Here is a 15,310-nt window from a genome sequence, read left to right as displayed (position 1 = left end):
GCTGGGATTACAGGCGTGAGCCACGGCGCCCTGCCCATCGTATGCATTTCTAAGGGTCCAGAACTTGGAACAGTGCCTAACAAAGAGTACATGTTTCCTTTAGAGGTTTGCTGAATGGAATGGTGCTTTTATAGTCCCATAAATTTATAACTTTTATTTGATTATTGATTTCCTTGTGTATGAAAAAAGTTGGGCTTTGAGAAATGGAAAAGTTGAGTTCTACATTAGTGTAAGAAAAAGAATGTAAGATCTTTTAGGTTGACTGACGGTGCCATGGACACCATGTTAACCTCTGTGACCTGCAAGGACACTCTGGAAAATCTGAAGTAACTGGAAGACCAGGAAAAAAGAAAGAAATGATCGACCCCTGTGGGAGGGGGGGTGCCTACTTAACTTTGAGAGATTCTCTATTGTTCTTTATTCTGGTCCTAATTGATAAGGCCATTGGACTTTGTAACTGACCTTGATCAACCTCATGATCCATACCCTATGACCCCTTCCCAGCTTGCAAAAAACTGCCTTAAACAGTAACTTTACACTGCCCACCCCAAACCAATAAAACTAACTCCTATCCCACCACCTTTTGCTGACGCCCTATTCAGCCTCAGTCCACCAGCACCCAGGTGAATAAACAGCCATGTTGCTCACACAAAGCCTGTTTGGGGGGTCTCTTCACTCAGAGAGTGTGTTTTAACAGAGAATTCCTTGCTTTTTAGAAAAAAATCACCTAAAAAGTTAATTAACTAAAAGAATGAAACTACTGAACTAGACCAGAATTGGGCTTGTTTCTATATTGTATTGACCCAAACTTTAAATTTGTTCACACATCTGGCCGGGCGTGGTGACTCACGCCTGTAATCCCAGCACTTTGAGAGGCCGATCATCAGAGGTTGGGAGTTTGATACCAGCCTGACCAACATGGAGAACATTGTCTCTATCAAAAATGCAAAATTAGTCAGGCGTGGTGGCGCACCCCTGTAATCCCAGCTACTCGGGAGCCTGAGGCAGGAGAATGGCTTGAACCCAGGAGGCGGAGGTTTCGGTGAGCCGAGATCGCACCATTGCACCCTAGCCTGGGCAACAAGAGTGAAACCCTGTCTCAAAAAATAAAGAAAAAATTTGTTCACACATCCATACTTTTACCAATCCGGGTATTAATTTTCTAATCACGGTCCACAAAGCAGGATCCTAATCTAGTGTCTCCCTGGCTCTGGACTTTTGTCTCTCATCTTTCTCTCATCTTTTTAGTAGCAACTACAAGTTAATTTTCCTAACATTGCTTTTATCTTGTCTCAAAATGTTTAGCAGCTCTCCAACATCTACTCCTTTTAGTCTGGTATTCAAGTGACTCACAATCTTATCTTTTATTTACTTTTAAATATTTTGTAGAGACAGAGTCTCCCCATGTTTCCCAGATGGTATTGAATGCTTCAGCTCAAACAATTCTCCTGCCTTAGCCTCCCAAAGTGTTGGGATTACAGGATGGTGAGGCTGAGCACCTGAGGTGCCACACCCAGCCTCACACTCTTAACTTGCCTTTTCCAGCCTGTGTTTCATCAATTTCTCAATCAAGTTCTTTGTCCTATCTCTTCTCAGCCTTTTGGCTAAGATCAAGTGAAGTCCTTTGTCCTTCCTTGTTGGTTAATGACACTCCAGACTGATTACACATCTAACTAAATTTACTCCAGTTCTTAAAATGCCTTCCCCTTTGCTTGCAGCCAGTCCAAATTCTCTCATGGGATACTGAAAAAAGCACAAAGCTTGGAGATAGGAAACCTTGTTTCTAGTCTTTTTCAAAACCACCATGTTGGTTTTGACATGGGGCACTTGTGTCAATTACTTTTCTGGGACTCAATTTCTTTATCTATGATAATGGAGGAAAACAAAAGGGTTCTAAGTTCTTTCTCAATTAAAAATATGGTTTCTTTACCTTTCAGCACAGCTTTTGTCATTAATTCAACAAACAGTTCTTGTTTAATAGAAAAAAGAAAGGAAGAAAAAGAAAGAAAAAAGAGAAAGAAAGAAAGAAAAAGAATGAAAGAGAGAAAGAAAGGGAAGAGAAAGAGGGAGAGAGAACAGGAATCTTGCTCTATTGCCCAGGCTAGAATGCAGTCTAAAAATGGGTATTAAAAACCTCTTTTAGGCCAATAAATGTGCTTAACAATGGAGACAGGAAGGAATAAGGGAGAAAAATAACAAACAAGCAGCCAACCAATATTTCATTTAAACCTGTGAAATGCTATGCAATTGCTGAGGAGGGATTTATTTCCCATTATGTGGTCACTTTTAGAAAAGGTATGATGTGATACTGAGAAAAAATGTATGTTTTGTGGATTTGGGGTGAAGAGTTCTGTAAATATTTATTAAGTTTACTTGTTCCAGGTCTGAGTTCAAGTCCTGGATATCCTTGTTAATTTTCTGTCTCGTTGATCTGTCTATTATTGAAAATGTAGTGTTAAAGTGTCCCCAGCTATTGTTGTGTGGGAGCCTAAGTCTCTTTGTAAGTCATTAAGAATTTGCCTTATGTGCCTGGGTGCTCCTGTATTGGATACGTATATATTTAAGATCATTAGTTCTTCTTGTTGCATTGATCCTTTTATCATTATGTAATGTCCTTCTTTGTCTCTTTTGATCTTTTTTGCTTTAAAGTCTATTTTATCAGAGATGAGAATTGCAACTCCTGCTTTTTTTTTTTCTCTCCATTTGGTTAGTAAATCTTCCTCCATCCCTTTGTTTTGAGTCTTTGTGTATCTTTTCATGTGAGATGGGTCTAGATGCAGCATACCAATGGGTTTTGGCTTTTTATCCAATTTGCCTGTCTGTGTTTTTTGATTGGGGCATTTAGTCCATTTAAATTTAGGATTGATATTGATATATGTGAGTTTAATACTGCCATTTAATGCTAGCTGGCTGTTTTGCTCATTAGTTGATGTAGATTCTTCATTATGGTGATGCTCTTTACCTTTTGGTATGTTTTTGGAATGGCTGATACTGGTTGTTCCTTTCTATGTGTAATGGTTCTTTCAGAAGCTCTTGTAAAACAGGCCTGGTGGTGATGAAATCTCTGAGTACTTTCTTGTTCACAAAAAAATTTATTTTTCCTTCACTTATGAAGCTTAGTTTGGCTGAATATGAAATTCTGGGTTGAAAGTCCTTTTCTTTGAGGATGTTGAATATTGGCCCCCACTCTCTTCTGGCTCGTAGGGTTTCTGCTGAGAGATCTGCTGTGAGTCTAATAGGCTTCCCTTTAAGGGTAACCTGACCTTTCTCTCTGGCTGCCCTTAGTATTTTCTCCATCATTTTAACCCTAGTGAATCTAATGATTATGTGCCTTGGGGTTGCTCTTCTTGAGGAATATCTTTGTGTTGTTCTCTCTATTACCTTGAGTTGAGTATTATCCTGCCTTGCTAGGTTGGGAAAATTTTCCTGGATAATATTCTGAAGAATATTTTCCAGCTTGGGTTCATTATTGTCATCACATTCAGGTACACCTATCAAACGTAGATTAGGTCTTTTCACATAGTCCCATATTTCTTGGAGACTTTGCTCATTCCTTTTTACCCTTTTTTCTGTAACCTTGTCTTCTCGTTTTATTTCATTAAGTTGCTCTTTGACCTCTGATATCCTTTCCTCTGCTTGATCAATTTGACTGTTAAAACTAGTGCATACTTTGCGAAGTTCTTGTATTGTGTTTTTCAGCTCTATTAATTCACTTATATTCCTCTCTAAATTGTCTATTCTCGTTAGCATTTCATCAAACCTTTTTTCAAGATTCTTAGTTTCTTTGCATTGGGTTAGAACATGTTCTTTTAGCTCACAGAAATTTCTTATTATCCACCTTCTAAAGCCTGATTCTGTCAATTCATCACACTCATTCTCCATCAGGCCTTGTTCGTTGCTGATGAGGAGCTGTGATCCCCTGTAGGAGAAGAGACATTCTGATTATGGGTGTTTTCAGCCTTTTTGCACTGGTTACTTCCCATCGTTGTGAATTTATCCACCTGTCGTCTTTGTAATTGCTGACTTTCAGATTGGGTCTCTGAGTGCACATCCAGCTTGTTGGTGATGAAGTTTTTTCTGTTTCTTAGTTTACCTTCGGCGGACACCCCTCCCCCACAGAGCTGGACCTTCCTGGGTTCAGCTGTGCTTGCTGTGAAACTCTCAATCCTCAGCACTTCCAGTTGCTGTTTTTTGTGTGGGGAGTGGGACTAGCCGAGCCCGATCACCTGGCTCCCTGTCTCAGAGCCTCTTCTACTTTTTTTTTTTAGTTGAACAGTCGACTCTCTCCCAGGTGTTCCAGTCGCCCACTGAAAAGACGCCGGAATCTATGTAATTTCTCCTGCAGCGACCCACTGCACTGGCTGAAACAGCAGCATTGAGATTCGTGGCGCTTTTCTGCCCAGGAATCTCCGTTTGGCTCCCCGCTTCAGTCCCCTTTTCAATCAGCTGAATGGGCGACTCTGCCTTCCTGGAGCTCCAAATGTCAACTAAAAGGGCATCCAGACCAGTATACTGAGAACTGAGAACCGCCACACCGGGGCGCTGGCAATACAGCCACACCGGCCAAAAGAGTCACGCTGGTGACCTGTGGGGCTCCTCCGCTGGGAATCTCCTGGTCTGTGGGCAACAAAAATTCGTCTGGGAGTGTGGTGTCCACTCACTCTCTGCGCTTTCACTGGGAGCTACAATCCTGAGCTGCTGCTAATAGGCCATCTTGGATCTCTCTCGAGTGTTTTTTATGAGCAATAAACATCTGCTCTATGAAGCCAGCCTTAGCACCTGCTACTTTATTCCTAACAGCTGCACTTGCTGACTCAAGTGCACTGATTGTCTATGCTGGTCATTATTTATATGTTATTTTTATACCATATCATCTTAAATATAGCATTAGCTCCTTATCAGCAGGGACTTATGCTTCTTCAGATCCTTGACAGATAAATTTCTCAGGCTTTGAAAATTATAACCTGAGAAACTTGCTGAAAAAAAAATGCTGATTCTTTTGGAAACTTTTCTCAAGTAAGAAACAACAAAGAAAAAATGTTGATTCCCAAGTCTCCAATCTACTCTCTTCAAATTCTGATTAATTGGTAATCTACATGGTAACAAATACCATTATCACCACCCCATGATTCAGATTCAGGTGGTCCAGGAACCAAACTTTGAGAAAAAAACTGCTCTGCAGTATATAGCACATTTTCTTGCTTACATTTAGCATGTGCTCAAAAATTATTTTTAAAAAAAGCTGTTTTAATTCCAAGGGATAGGTATGCTTGCATTGACAAAGATCTAAAATAGAAAATGGCTCATGAGAAATGGGTGATTCTAAAATAGTCTGTCCGTATACAAAAAAATAATACCTGTGAAGAAAGAAAAGTGGGAAATGCATAGGAAACCAAAAAGACTGCATAAGGTGGACCAGCTGCAAATAAAAAAGTCATTGGCTAAAACCTGGAACAATGGTGAAGGGAAGGCTAAATGTCAAAATGGGCTAATGGTTCTTAAAAAGCTGTTTTGCTAAGTTCAGAGAAAGTGTTCAGACTCCTGCTCAGTGCAGATGGAGACAAGAGTAAATCCTTCAGAATCCCATTTTGTTTCATTCTTTATTCCAAGAAAAGCAACCTTAAATAAAAAAGAACAGAGCTAACATCCTAAGGTGAGGATTAAAGAAAAAGAAGAAACAGTAACTTTGCCGTGAGGTGATTAATATCTCTGGCTCTAGAATCATTTGTAGATTTAGGGTACACTGTTGATAAGTAATTAAATGAGGAAATGTTTAATATAAGAGAAATATTAAGAATTTGGAAATGGTATATGTCCTGCTTTTAAAAGAGGATGAAAAGTGATTCTGAAAACTATAGACTTGATCTTGAGCTCTTTAAAGATTTTAGTACAGATTAATAAAAAGTTCATCAGCAATTAGAGATGAAAGAGATTGGAAACTTTGAGCTAGTTTAGGTACACCAAGGACAATAATGCCAAACTAATTGTTTTCTTTTTTAAAATTAATATATCAATTATATATCATAGTTGTATATATTTTGGGATACATGGTTATTTTGATACATATATATAATGTGTAATGATCAAATCAGGGTAATTGGGATATTTATCATGTCGAACACTTTTCTTTGTGCTGGCAACATTACAATTCTCCTTTTCTATCTATTTTGAAATACACAACCAATTATTTGTTTTCTCTCAGAGCATCAGGAGATATCTATAGAAGTTGCTGTAATTACCTCAGCAAGGCATTTGACAAACTAATGATATTCTTATGAGTAAGTTGTTTGAAAAAACAAATAGTTCCTTAGGTAAATTCAGAGTTAGTGGACTCATATTTTTTCTCAAACATGGTTAACGCACTGGGACCTCTGGGGCTGTTTTTTGGCCGTTCAACAAATATTTATTGAACATTTTACTATGTACAAGAAACTGGTCTAGGTAGTGCAAATCCAGGAGCAAATAAGTTGAAGTTGCTTCTCTCAAAGGTCTTAGTAGAGGGAGACATATAATAGATAAATAAATACATTCTGTCAGATGGTGGTTAGAAAAGAAAACAAAAAGCAGGTTAAGGGGTTTATAAAAAAGTATGATGGGGTATGTTTCTTTTACAGGCTGGGCAGAGAGGCCAGTAGGATCTGGTGATAACTGGGCAAGGATCTGCTGTGTAATGAGCTGTGTAATTGTCCAGGGGAACAATATTCCAGGTAGCAGGACAGAAAGCTTATGGGACCAGAGGTGGAAGCACGCATGGCTAAGAGACCATATAGTAGGCAGATAGTGGTCCCCCAAAGATGTCCATGCCCACATGCCTGGAACTTGCCAATTTGTTATATTATCTGGCAAAGAAACTGCAGATGCAAATGGTGTTTATAATCTAAGATAAACACATTATACTAGATTATCCGGGTGGGTCCAATCTAGTCATATGAGCCTTTAAAAGCAAATAACTTTTTCTGGCTGCAACAAGAGAGATTCAGCTGAAGGGAAAAATCAGAGAGATTCCAAATATGAGGACAGCAGGCACCTGTTACTGGCTCTGAGACAGAAGGACCCATGAGCAAGGATTGTCCTCTGGGAGATAAGGGCGGGCCCTAGCTGACACCAGTGAGGAAACAGCGACCTCAGTCCTGCAAACTGAGGGCACTGGATTCCACCAACAGAGGAAACAGCCAAGACAGCTCACCATTCAAAACTACAGAACTGTGAGATAATAAATTTATGTTGCTTTAAGCTGCTAAGGGTGTGGCAATTTGTGGTCATTTGTTAGGGAAGCAATAGAAAACTAATACAGATTATGAGACTGGATTGAAATGAGATGGGAGTATGGCAGGAGATGAAGCAAGCAAGAGAGGGAGAAAGCATGGGCTGGGGGAAGAAAGGAAATGAGCGGTCAGCTCCGTGGGGAGAACATTGTGAGACCTTGGTCTCTTACTGTGGGTGAAATGAGGAGCCCATGGAGGTTTGGGGCAGAGATATGACAACATCAGCCTTACATGATAAAAGGATCACTGTGAACTACCCTGTGTAGAATACCGGGCCGGGCACGGTGGCTCATGCCTGTAATCCCAGCACTTTGGGAGGCCGAGGCGGGTGGATCACGAGGTCAAGAGATCGAGACCATCCTGCTCAACATGGTGAAACCCCGTCTCTACTAAAAATACAAAAAATTAGCTGGACATGGTGGCGCGTGCCTGTAATCCCTGCTACTCAGGAGGCTGAGGCAGGAGAATTGCCTGAACCCAGGAGGCAGAGGTTGCGGTGAGCCGAGATCACGCCATTGCACTCCAGCTTGGGTAACAAGAGTGAAACTCCGTCTCAAAAAAAAAAGAAAAGAATGCAGTTAGGCAAATGTTACAATCGTTCATACAACAGCTTGAACTAGAAAGGTTGTGATGGAGATAGGAATGGTTTGATTCTGGATACCTTGGGTTGAACCATTTAAAACTGCTACTTAAGTGTCTCAAAAAGAGTTGAAAATCAGGTTTAACCCACTCAGGGATAGCTTATAGGGTGTTGGGGGGAGAGGGGTGTCACTGTTGGCTCCAAAATTTTTGGTCCAAGCCATGGGGAAAAAAGATATGAGATAACAAAGAGGAGTAGCAAGTTTAGTGGGAGTTGAGGGACAGGGGCAAACAATTGTTTACCTTGGGACATGTTATGTATGAAATGCCTATCAGCTATCTGAGTGGAGATGTCCATTATATTGTTAGATACAAAAGTTTGAAGTTCAGAGGACTATCTGAAGCTGGAATTGATTAGTTAGGGAGTCTTCTCACACAGGCAGTACTGAAAACCATGGGATAAGTTCAAACACGGAGGAAATGAATGTAAAGAAGAGAAGAGGCTGAGCATGGTGGCTCACGCCTGTAATCCCAGCACTTTGGGAGGCTGAGGCAGACAGATCTTGAGGTCAGGAGATCGAGATCATCCTGACTAACACAGCAAAACCCTGTCTCTACTAAAAATACCAAAAAAAAAAAAAAAAATAGCCAGGTGTGGTGGCATGCACCTGTAGTCCTAGCTACTCAGGAGGCTGAGGCAGGAGAATCACTTGAAACCAGGAGATGGAGGTTGCCAGGAGCGGAGATCGTGCAACTGCACTCCAGCCTGGGTGTCAGAGCGAGACTCTGTCTCAAAAAGGAAAGAGAGAAAGAGAGAGAGAGAGAGAGAGAAAGAGAGAGAGAGAGAGAGAGAGGTGCTGCCTCTGGACTTAACCATTTTTGAAAGTCTCTTATATTACTTTTTTTTTTCTGACTGGTGAATACGAATATATCAGTAATCGCACAAACTAAAATATTGTTTAAAACATTTAGTTATGTATTTAATGAATTATCTGCCTACAAAACAATAAAACTGAAAAAAAATACATCACAGAAATAAAGAGTCCAGAATAAATCAATACTTCCAAAATAAAGAGTCATCACTTTGGTTGGGTGTAGTGGCTCACACCTGTAATCTCAGCACTTTGGGAGGCCAAGGTGGGTGGACATCTTGAGCCCAGGTGTTCAGGAACAGCCTAGGCAGCATGGTAAAATCCCATCTCTACAAAAAAATAAAATATAAAATATAAAAATTAGCTGTGCGTCTTGGCACATGTATGCAGTCCCAGCTACTCAGGAAGCTGAGGTGGGAGGATTGCTTGAGCTGGGTGACACAGTAAGACCCTGTATCAAAAAAAAAAAAAAAGTCATCACTTGATTTTAGATATTTCAAATTAAACAGATTATATACTTGAGAATGCCCAGTGAAATTAGCATAAGCTACACACCCATATTGAAGGACTAGTGAATATATTCTCCCAATAGTTGTTGCTCTGAAATATTTTAGTGTCTTTCTATATTACATTTTTTTCTCCTCCCCCCATATTACATTTTTATATTGCATCTTTTTATATTACATATATGTTGAACATTCAGGGAGAAAAATTATTCTCCCCTTTTGGTTCCTCAGCTCCCTGATAGTTCAATATTTACAAGTCTACAATTACAAACAAAAACAAAAGAAAACAAAATCACAAACCTAACAAGTTCATTCTACTCTCTTTCCTTCCATACATAATACCTCCATTGTGTTTTGGTTGTTGCTAATGATACAGGTCATGGTTAGTTTATTAGTCTCACCTTTCCTTCTGAAAAAAAGCTACTTGTGAGCACATTAAACTAGGATAAAAACACTGGCAAAAAATTTTCTGTCATAAATCTCTTTTCATGTTCCCCTGAAATAAAGCATATACATATATGCCTTATATATAGATATGTCTTTTTGTATCATAAAAAGAGTTAAAACTTCCTACAAAGTAAAGAAAAACCTGACCTGCTCCAATTACCTCCTACCACTTTCATAAGCACATAATTACAAACTATTTTGCCAACCACATCACAAACATTATTAATGTACTAACTATAGTCCAAGTTTTAGCTCCTCCTGGGCTGGGGTGGGGTGGGAACATGATCTTTATGGTAACATTTTATTGGGTCATCTGCTGACAAAGCAGAATTTAAAAGCCTACCCATAATCACCCTAATTAAGCCATCAAGTGTCAGGACTTGCTGTGTGAATCTGATTAATTCTAGCCATCTCTGTGGTGCAACTGATGTTGTCCGCATTAAAGGAATGACTCTGCCTAAAAAGCAATTACTTTATGTTTATGCCTTCTCCCTTTCCACCAGCCTGCATCAGAAAATTAGAAAGAAGGTTTGCAATGATGCCCTCATAAGTCTGTGAAACTTCCTTTCAGCTGGGGCCTCAATCACATACACACCCTATTATATACCTACACCATTATTGCCTTTATACCTTTATGTGGTATTTAATTCATAATACAACCTGTAATGTGTAAAGTAGATTGCTCACCTGTCTTAGTTTGTTTGTGCTGCCACAAGAAAATACTTGGAATTGGGTCATTTATAAAGAGCAGAAATTTATTTCTCACATTTCTGGAGACTGGGAAGTCCAAGATCAAGGTGCGAGCAGGTTGTATTATCTGGTGAGAGGTGCATCCTCCAGAGAAGAGGAATGATGTGTCCTCACATGGCAGAAGGCAAGTGGAATGAACAGCCTCCATCAAGCCCTTTTATAAGGGCACCTAATCCTGTTCACCAGAGAGGAGCCCTCGTGGCCTAATTACCTTCTAAAGGTCCCATCTCTTGGTACTATTGATCTCATCAGCAACACCTGAATTTTGCAGGGGTCACATTAATTTATAACAGTATCTTTGACTGGATTGTGAGCAATTTATTGTTCCTCTTTTGATCCTTTCTAATGTGTGCACTGTTCCCAGTGCTCTAGCACAAATATTTGACATGGTTATGCAGCAGATGCTCCTGAAAACAGACCTTAAATCCTCCTTCCTCTGCTCCCACTCCATCCTCACTACCACATAATTGACTGAAAAGAGCAAAGACGAAATAAAAGCAAGGTAATTTGTTTTCTTAATAAGAACATGCTTCATGTTGTTCACTGGGGGATTTATGTTTTTAAACCTACTTATCATCATGCCTGTAAGAAAATGCTATTAAATGAAGGTTGTTGTGATGGTTGATTTGACATGTCAGCTTGGCTAAACTATGGTGCCCTCATCCAGACTGCTAGATGTGGATGTGCTTAATATTTATGCTCAATTGACTTTAAGTAAAGGAGATTACCCTGAATAACGTGGGTGGATTTCAATCAGTTGAACAGTTTAAGAGCAAAAACTGAGGTTTCTTGGAGAAGAAATTCTGCCTCAAAACCATAACATGAAAATCTTGCCAATGGATTTTGGGTTTAAGACTGTAACTTCAACTCTTGCCTGAGTTTCCAGCCTGCCAGCTTGCCCTATAGATTTCAAACTTGCTAGCTCCCACAATTGCATGAGCCAATTGTTTAAAATAAATCTCTCCTCTCTCTCTTTTTAAAAAAATTTTATTTATTTTTTTCCTCTCTGCGCCTCCTATTGGTTCTGACTCTAGAGGACCCTGATTAATGCAGTTGTATTTCAAGCAGCTCTTTCTTTTACAATATTTCCAAATCTTTTGCTAATTGAATACAGGCATACCTCATATTATTGCCCACCACTTAATTGCAACTTGCAAATATTGCATGTTTTTTTTTTACAAGTTGAAGATTTTGGCAACCTTGTGTCAAGCAAGTGTATAAGCATGATTTTTCCAACAGTTTGTGATCACTTTGTGTCACATTTTGGTAATTACAATAATTCAAACTTTTTCAAAATTAATATATCTATTAAGGTAATTTTTGATAGTCATCTTTGATGTTACTATTTTAATTGTTCTGAGGTGCCATGAACCACACCCACATAAGACAGTGAACTTAATTGATAAATGTTACATGTGTTCTGACTGCTCTACTGACCTTGCCATTCCACTGTCTCTCTCCCAAGAAGTCTCTTGGGCTTCTCTATACTGAAACACAACAACATTGAAATTAGGCCAATTAATAACCCTACAATGGCCTCCAAGTGTTCAAGTGAAAAGAGTCACACATCTCTCAATTTAAATCAAGAGCTAGAAATGGGCTGGGCATGCAGGGCATGGTGGCTCACGCCTGTAATCCCAGCACTTTGGGAGTCCAAGGCAGGTGGATCACAAGGCCAGGAGTTCGAGACCAGCCTGGCCAAGATGCTGAAAATCCCTCTATACTAAAAATATAAAAATTAGCTGGGCTTGGTGGCAGATGCCTGTAATCTTGGCTACTCAGGAGACTTAGGTAGGAGAATCGCTTGAACCCGAGAGGCAGAGGTTGCAGTGAGCTGAGATTGCGCCATTGCACTCCTACCTGGGTGACAGAGCGAGACTCCATCTCAGAAAAAAAAAAAAAAGAGCTAGAGATGATTAAGTTTAGTGAGGACGGCAAACGTCAGTTGATACAGGCTAAAAGGTAGGGCTCTTGTGCCAAACAGTCAGCCAAGTTGTGAATACAAAAGAAAAGTTCCTGAAGGAAATTAAAAGTGCTACTCCAGGGAATATACAAATGATAAGATAGCATGATATTGCTGATATGGAGAAAGTTTTAGTTTCTGGATGGAAAATCAAACCAGTCACAACATTCCCTTAAGCCAAAGCCTAATCCAGAGCAAGGCCCTAACTCTCTTCAATTCTACCAAGGTTGAGAGAGGTGAGGCAGCTGTAGAAGAAAAGTTGGAAACTTGGCCGGGCATGTTGGCTCACGCCTGTAATCCTAGCACTTTGGGATGCCAAGGCAGGCGGATCACCTGAGGTCGGGAGATCAAAACCAGCCTGACCAACATGGTGAAACCCCGTCTTAGAAAAAAAAAAAAAAGAAAAGTTGGAAGCTATCAGAGGTTGGTCCATGAGGTTTGGGGAAAAAGGCCATCTCCGTAACATAAAAGTGCAAGGCGAAGCCGCAAATGTTGATGGAGAAACTAAAGCAATTTATGCAGAAGATCTAGCTAAGAACATGTATGAAGGTGACTACACTAAACAACATCACAGATTTTCAATGGAAACAAAGCAACCTTATAATGGAAGGAGTTGCCATCTAGGCCTTCATAGCTAGAGAGAAGTCAAAGTCAATGCCTAGCTTCACAAAGTATAGCCTGACTCTCTGACTCTCTCTCTCTTTTTTTTTTTTTTTTTTTTTGAGACAGAGGCTTGCTCTGTCATGCAGCCTGCCAGACTAGAGTGCAATGGCGCCAACTTGACTCATTGCAACCTCTGCCTCCCAGGCTCAAGGGAATCTCCAGCCTCAGCCTCCTGAGTAGCTGGGATTACAGGCATGCATCAACATGCCCAGCCAATTTTTATATTTTTAGTAGAGACGGGTTTTCACCACGTTGGTCAGGCTGGTCTTGAACTCTTGGCTTCAAGTGATCCACCCACTTTGGCCTCCCAAAGTGCTGGGATTATAGGCTTGAGCCATTGCGCCCAGCCTGGCTGACTCTCTTAACATGGGATAATGCAGCTGGTGACTTTAAGTTGAAGTCAGTGGTCATTTATCATTCTGGAAACCCTAGGGCTCTTAAGAATTATGTTAAATATTCTCTGCATTATATTCTAGAAATAAAACAACAAAGCCTAGATGACAGCACATCCATTTACAGCATGGCTTACTGAATATTTTAGGTCTACTGTTGTGACTTATCGTTCAGAAAAAGTTTCCTCTTAAAGTATTACTACTCACTGACAATTTACCTAGTCACCCAAGAGCTCTGATGGATACGTACAAGGAGATTAATGTTGTTTCATGCCCTCTAACACAACGTCCATTGTGTAGCCCATGGATTAAGGGATAATTTAGAATTTCAAGTCTTATTATTTAGGAAATACATTCATGGCCAGGTGCAGTAACTTATGCCTGTAATCCTAGTACTTTGCGAGGCTGAGGCAGGCAGATCGTAAGGTCAGAAGTTCAAGACCAGCATGGCCAACATAACGAAACCCGTCTCTACTAAAAATAGAAAAATTAGCTGGGTGTGGTGGCTCACACCTGTAATCCTAGCACTTTGAGAGGCTGAGACTTGGATCACCTGAGGTCTGGAGTTCGAGACCAGCCTGGCCAACATTTTGAAACCCTGTCTCTTTAAAAAAAAAAAAAAAAAGAAATTTAAAAAAAAGAAAAAAAAAATACAAAAATTAGCCAGGCATGGTGGTGCATGCCTGTAGTCCTGGCTACTCGGTAGGCTGAGGCAGAAGAATCACTTGAACTTGGGAGGCTGAGGTTGCAGTGAGATGAGATTATACCACTGCACTCCAGCCTGGGTGACAGAGTGAGACTCCATCTCAAAAAAGAAACCAAAAACCAAAAAACAAACAAACAAAAAAACCGCCAGGCACTTTTTTTTGGAGAAAAAAAAGGAATACATGTATAAGGCTATAGCTACCATAGATAGTGATTTCTCTGATGGCTCTGAGCAAAGTAAATAGAAAACCTATGGAAAGGGTTTACTATTCTTGATGCCATTAAGAACATAAGCAATTCATAGGAGAAAGTCAAAATATCAACATTAATAGAAGTTTGGAAGAAGCTGATTCCAACCATCATGAATCAATGTTGGTGACTGCTAACTGATTAAAGTCATCATGAATGACTTTGAGGGATTCAAGAATTCAGTGGAGGAAGAAACTGCAGATGGGGTAGATACAGCAAAAGAATTAGAAGTGGACCATGAAGATGTGGCCGAATTGGTGCGATTTAATGATAAAATTTGAACGAATGAGGAGTGTCTCCTGTTGTCCAGGCTGAAGTGCAGTGGTATGATCATGGCTTACTGCAGCCTTTAATTCTTTGGACTCAAGCCATCCCTCCCAAGTTGCTGAAATCACAGGTGTGAACCATGGTGCCTGGCTACAAAATGGTGTTTTGAGATGGAATCTACTCTTGGTGAAGATGCTGTGAACGTTGTTGAAATGACAACATAGAATTTAGAATATTACATAAACTTAGTTGATAAAGCAGCAGCAGGGTTTGAGAAGATGGACTACCATTTTGAAAGAAGTTCTACTGTGAGTAAAATGCTACCAAACAACATCACAAGTTACCAGAGAAATCTTCCATGAAAAGAAAAGAAGAGTCAATCAATGCAGCAAACTTCATGATTGTTCTATTTTTAAAAATTGCCACAGCCACCTTAACCTTCATCACCCGCCACACTGATCAGTTAGCAGTCACCAACATTGAGGCAAGACCCTCCATTAGGAGAAAGATTAGGACTCCCTGAAGGTTCAGATTATTATTATTGGCATTTTTGGGCAATAAACCATTTTTTAATTAAATACTTCTTAGACACAATGCTACTGCACACTTAATAGACTACAAGTAGTGTAAACATAACTTTAATATGCATAGG

General features: G+C 40.0%; 2 protein-coding genes across 5 annotated transcripts in view; one reads left to right on the top strand and one right to left on the bottom strand.

Annotated features, from left to right (window-relative positions):
• Positions 1-15,310, top strand: part of BTG3 (BTG anti-proliferation factor 3) — a 52,499-nt gene that overhangs the window by 11,752 nt on the left and 25,437 nt on the right. The gene's annotated exons all lie outside the window — the stretch shown is intronic.
• LOC118149973 (uncharacterized) overlaps positions 1-15,310 on the bottom strand; it is an 81,522-nt gene that overhangs the window by 60,301 nt on the left and 5,911 nt on the right. Inside the window, exon 3 of one of the 4 annotated variants that reach the window (XR_013530586.1) lies at positions 8,806-9,045. The exons of 2 other annotated variants lie outside the window; for them this stretch is intronic. The gene's annotated coding sequence lies outside the window, so the exon portion shown is untranslated. Of the gene's footprint in view, positions 1-8,805; positions 9,046-15,310 lie in introns of those variants that run through there. One more of the 4 variants, XM_035283366.3, reaches the window with a different exon arrangement.

Source organism: Callithrix jacchus, chromosome 21 (genome assembly GCF_049354715.1).
Source record: "Callithrix jacchus isolate 240 chromosome 21, calJac240_pri, whole genome shotgun sequence".
Classification (NCBI taxonomy): Eukaryota; Metazoa; Chordata; class Mammalia; order Primates; family Cebidae; genus Callithrix; species Callithrix jacchus.
This window is presented reverse-complemented; position numbering and strand designations above follow the sequence as displayed.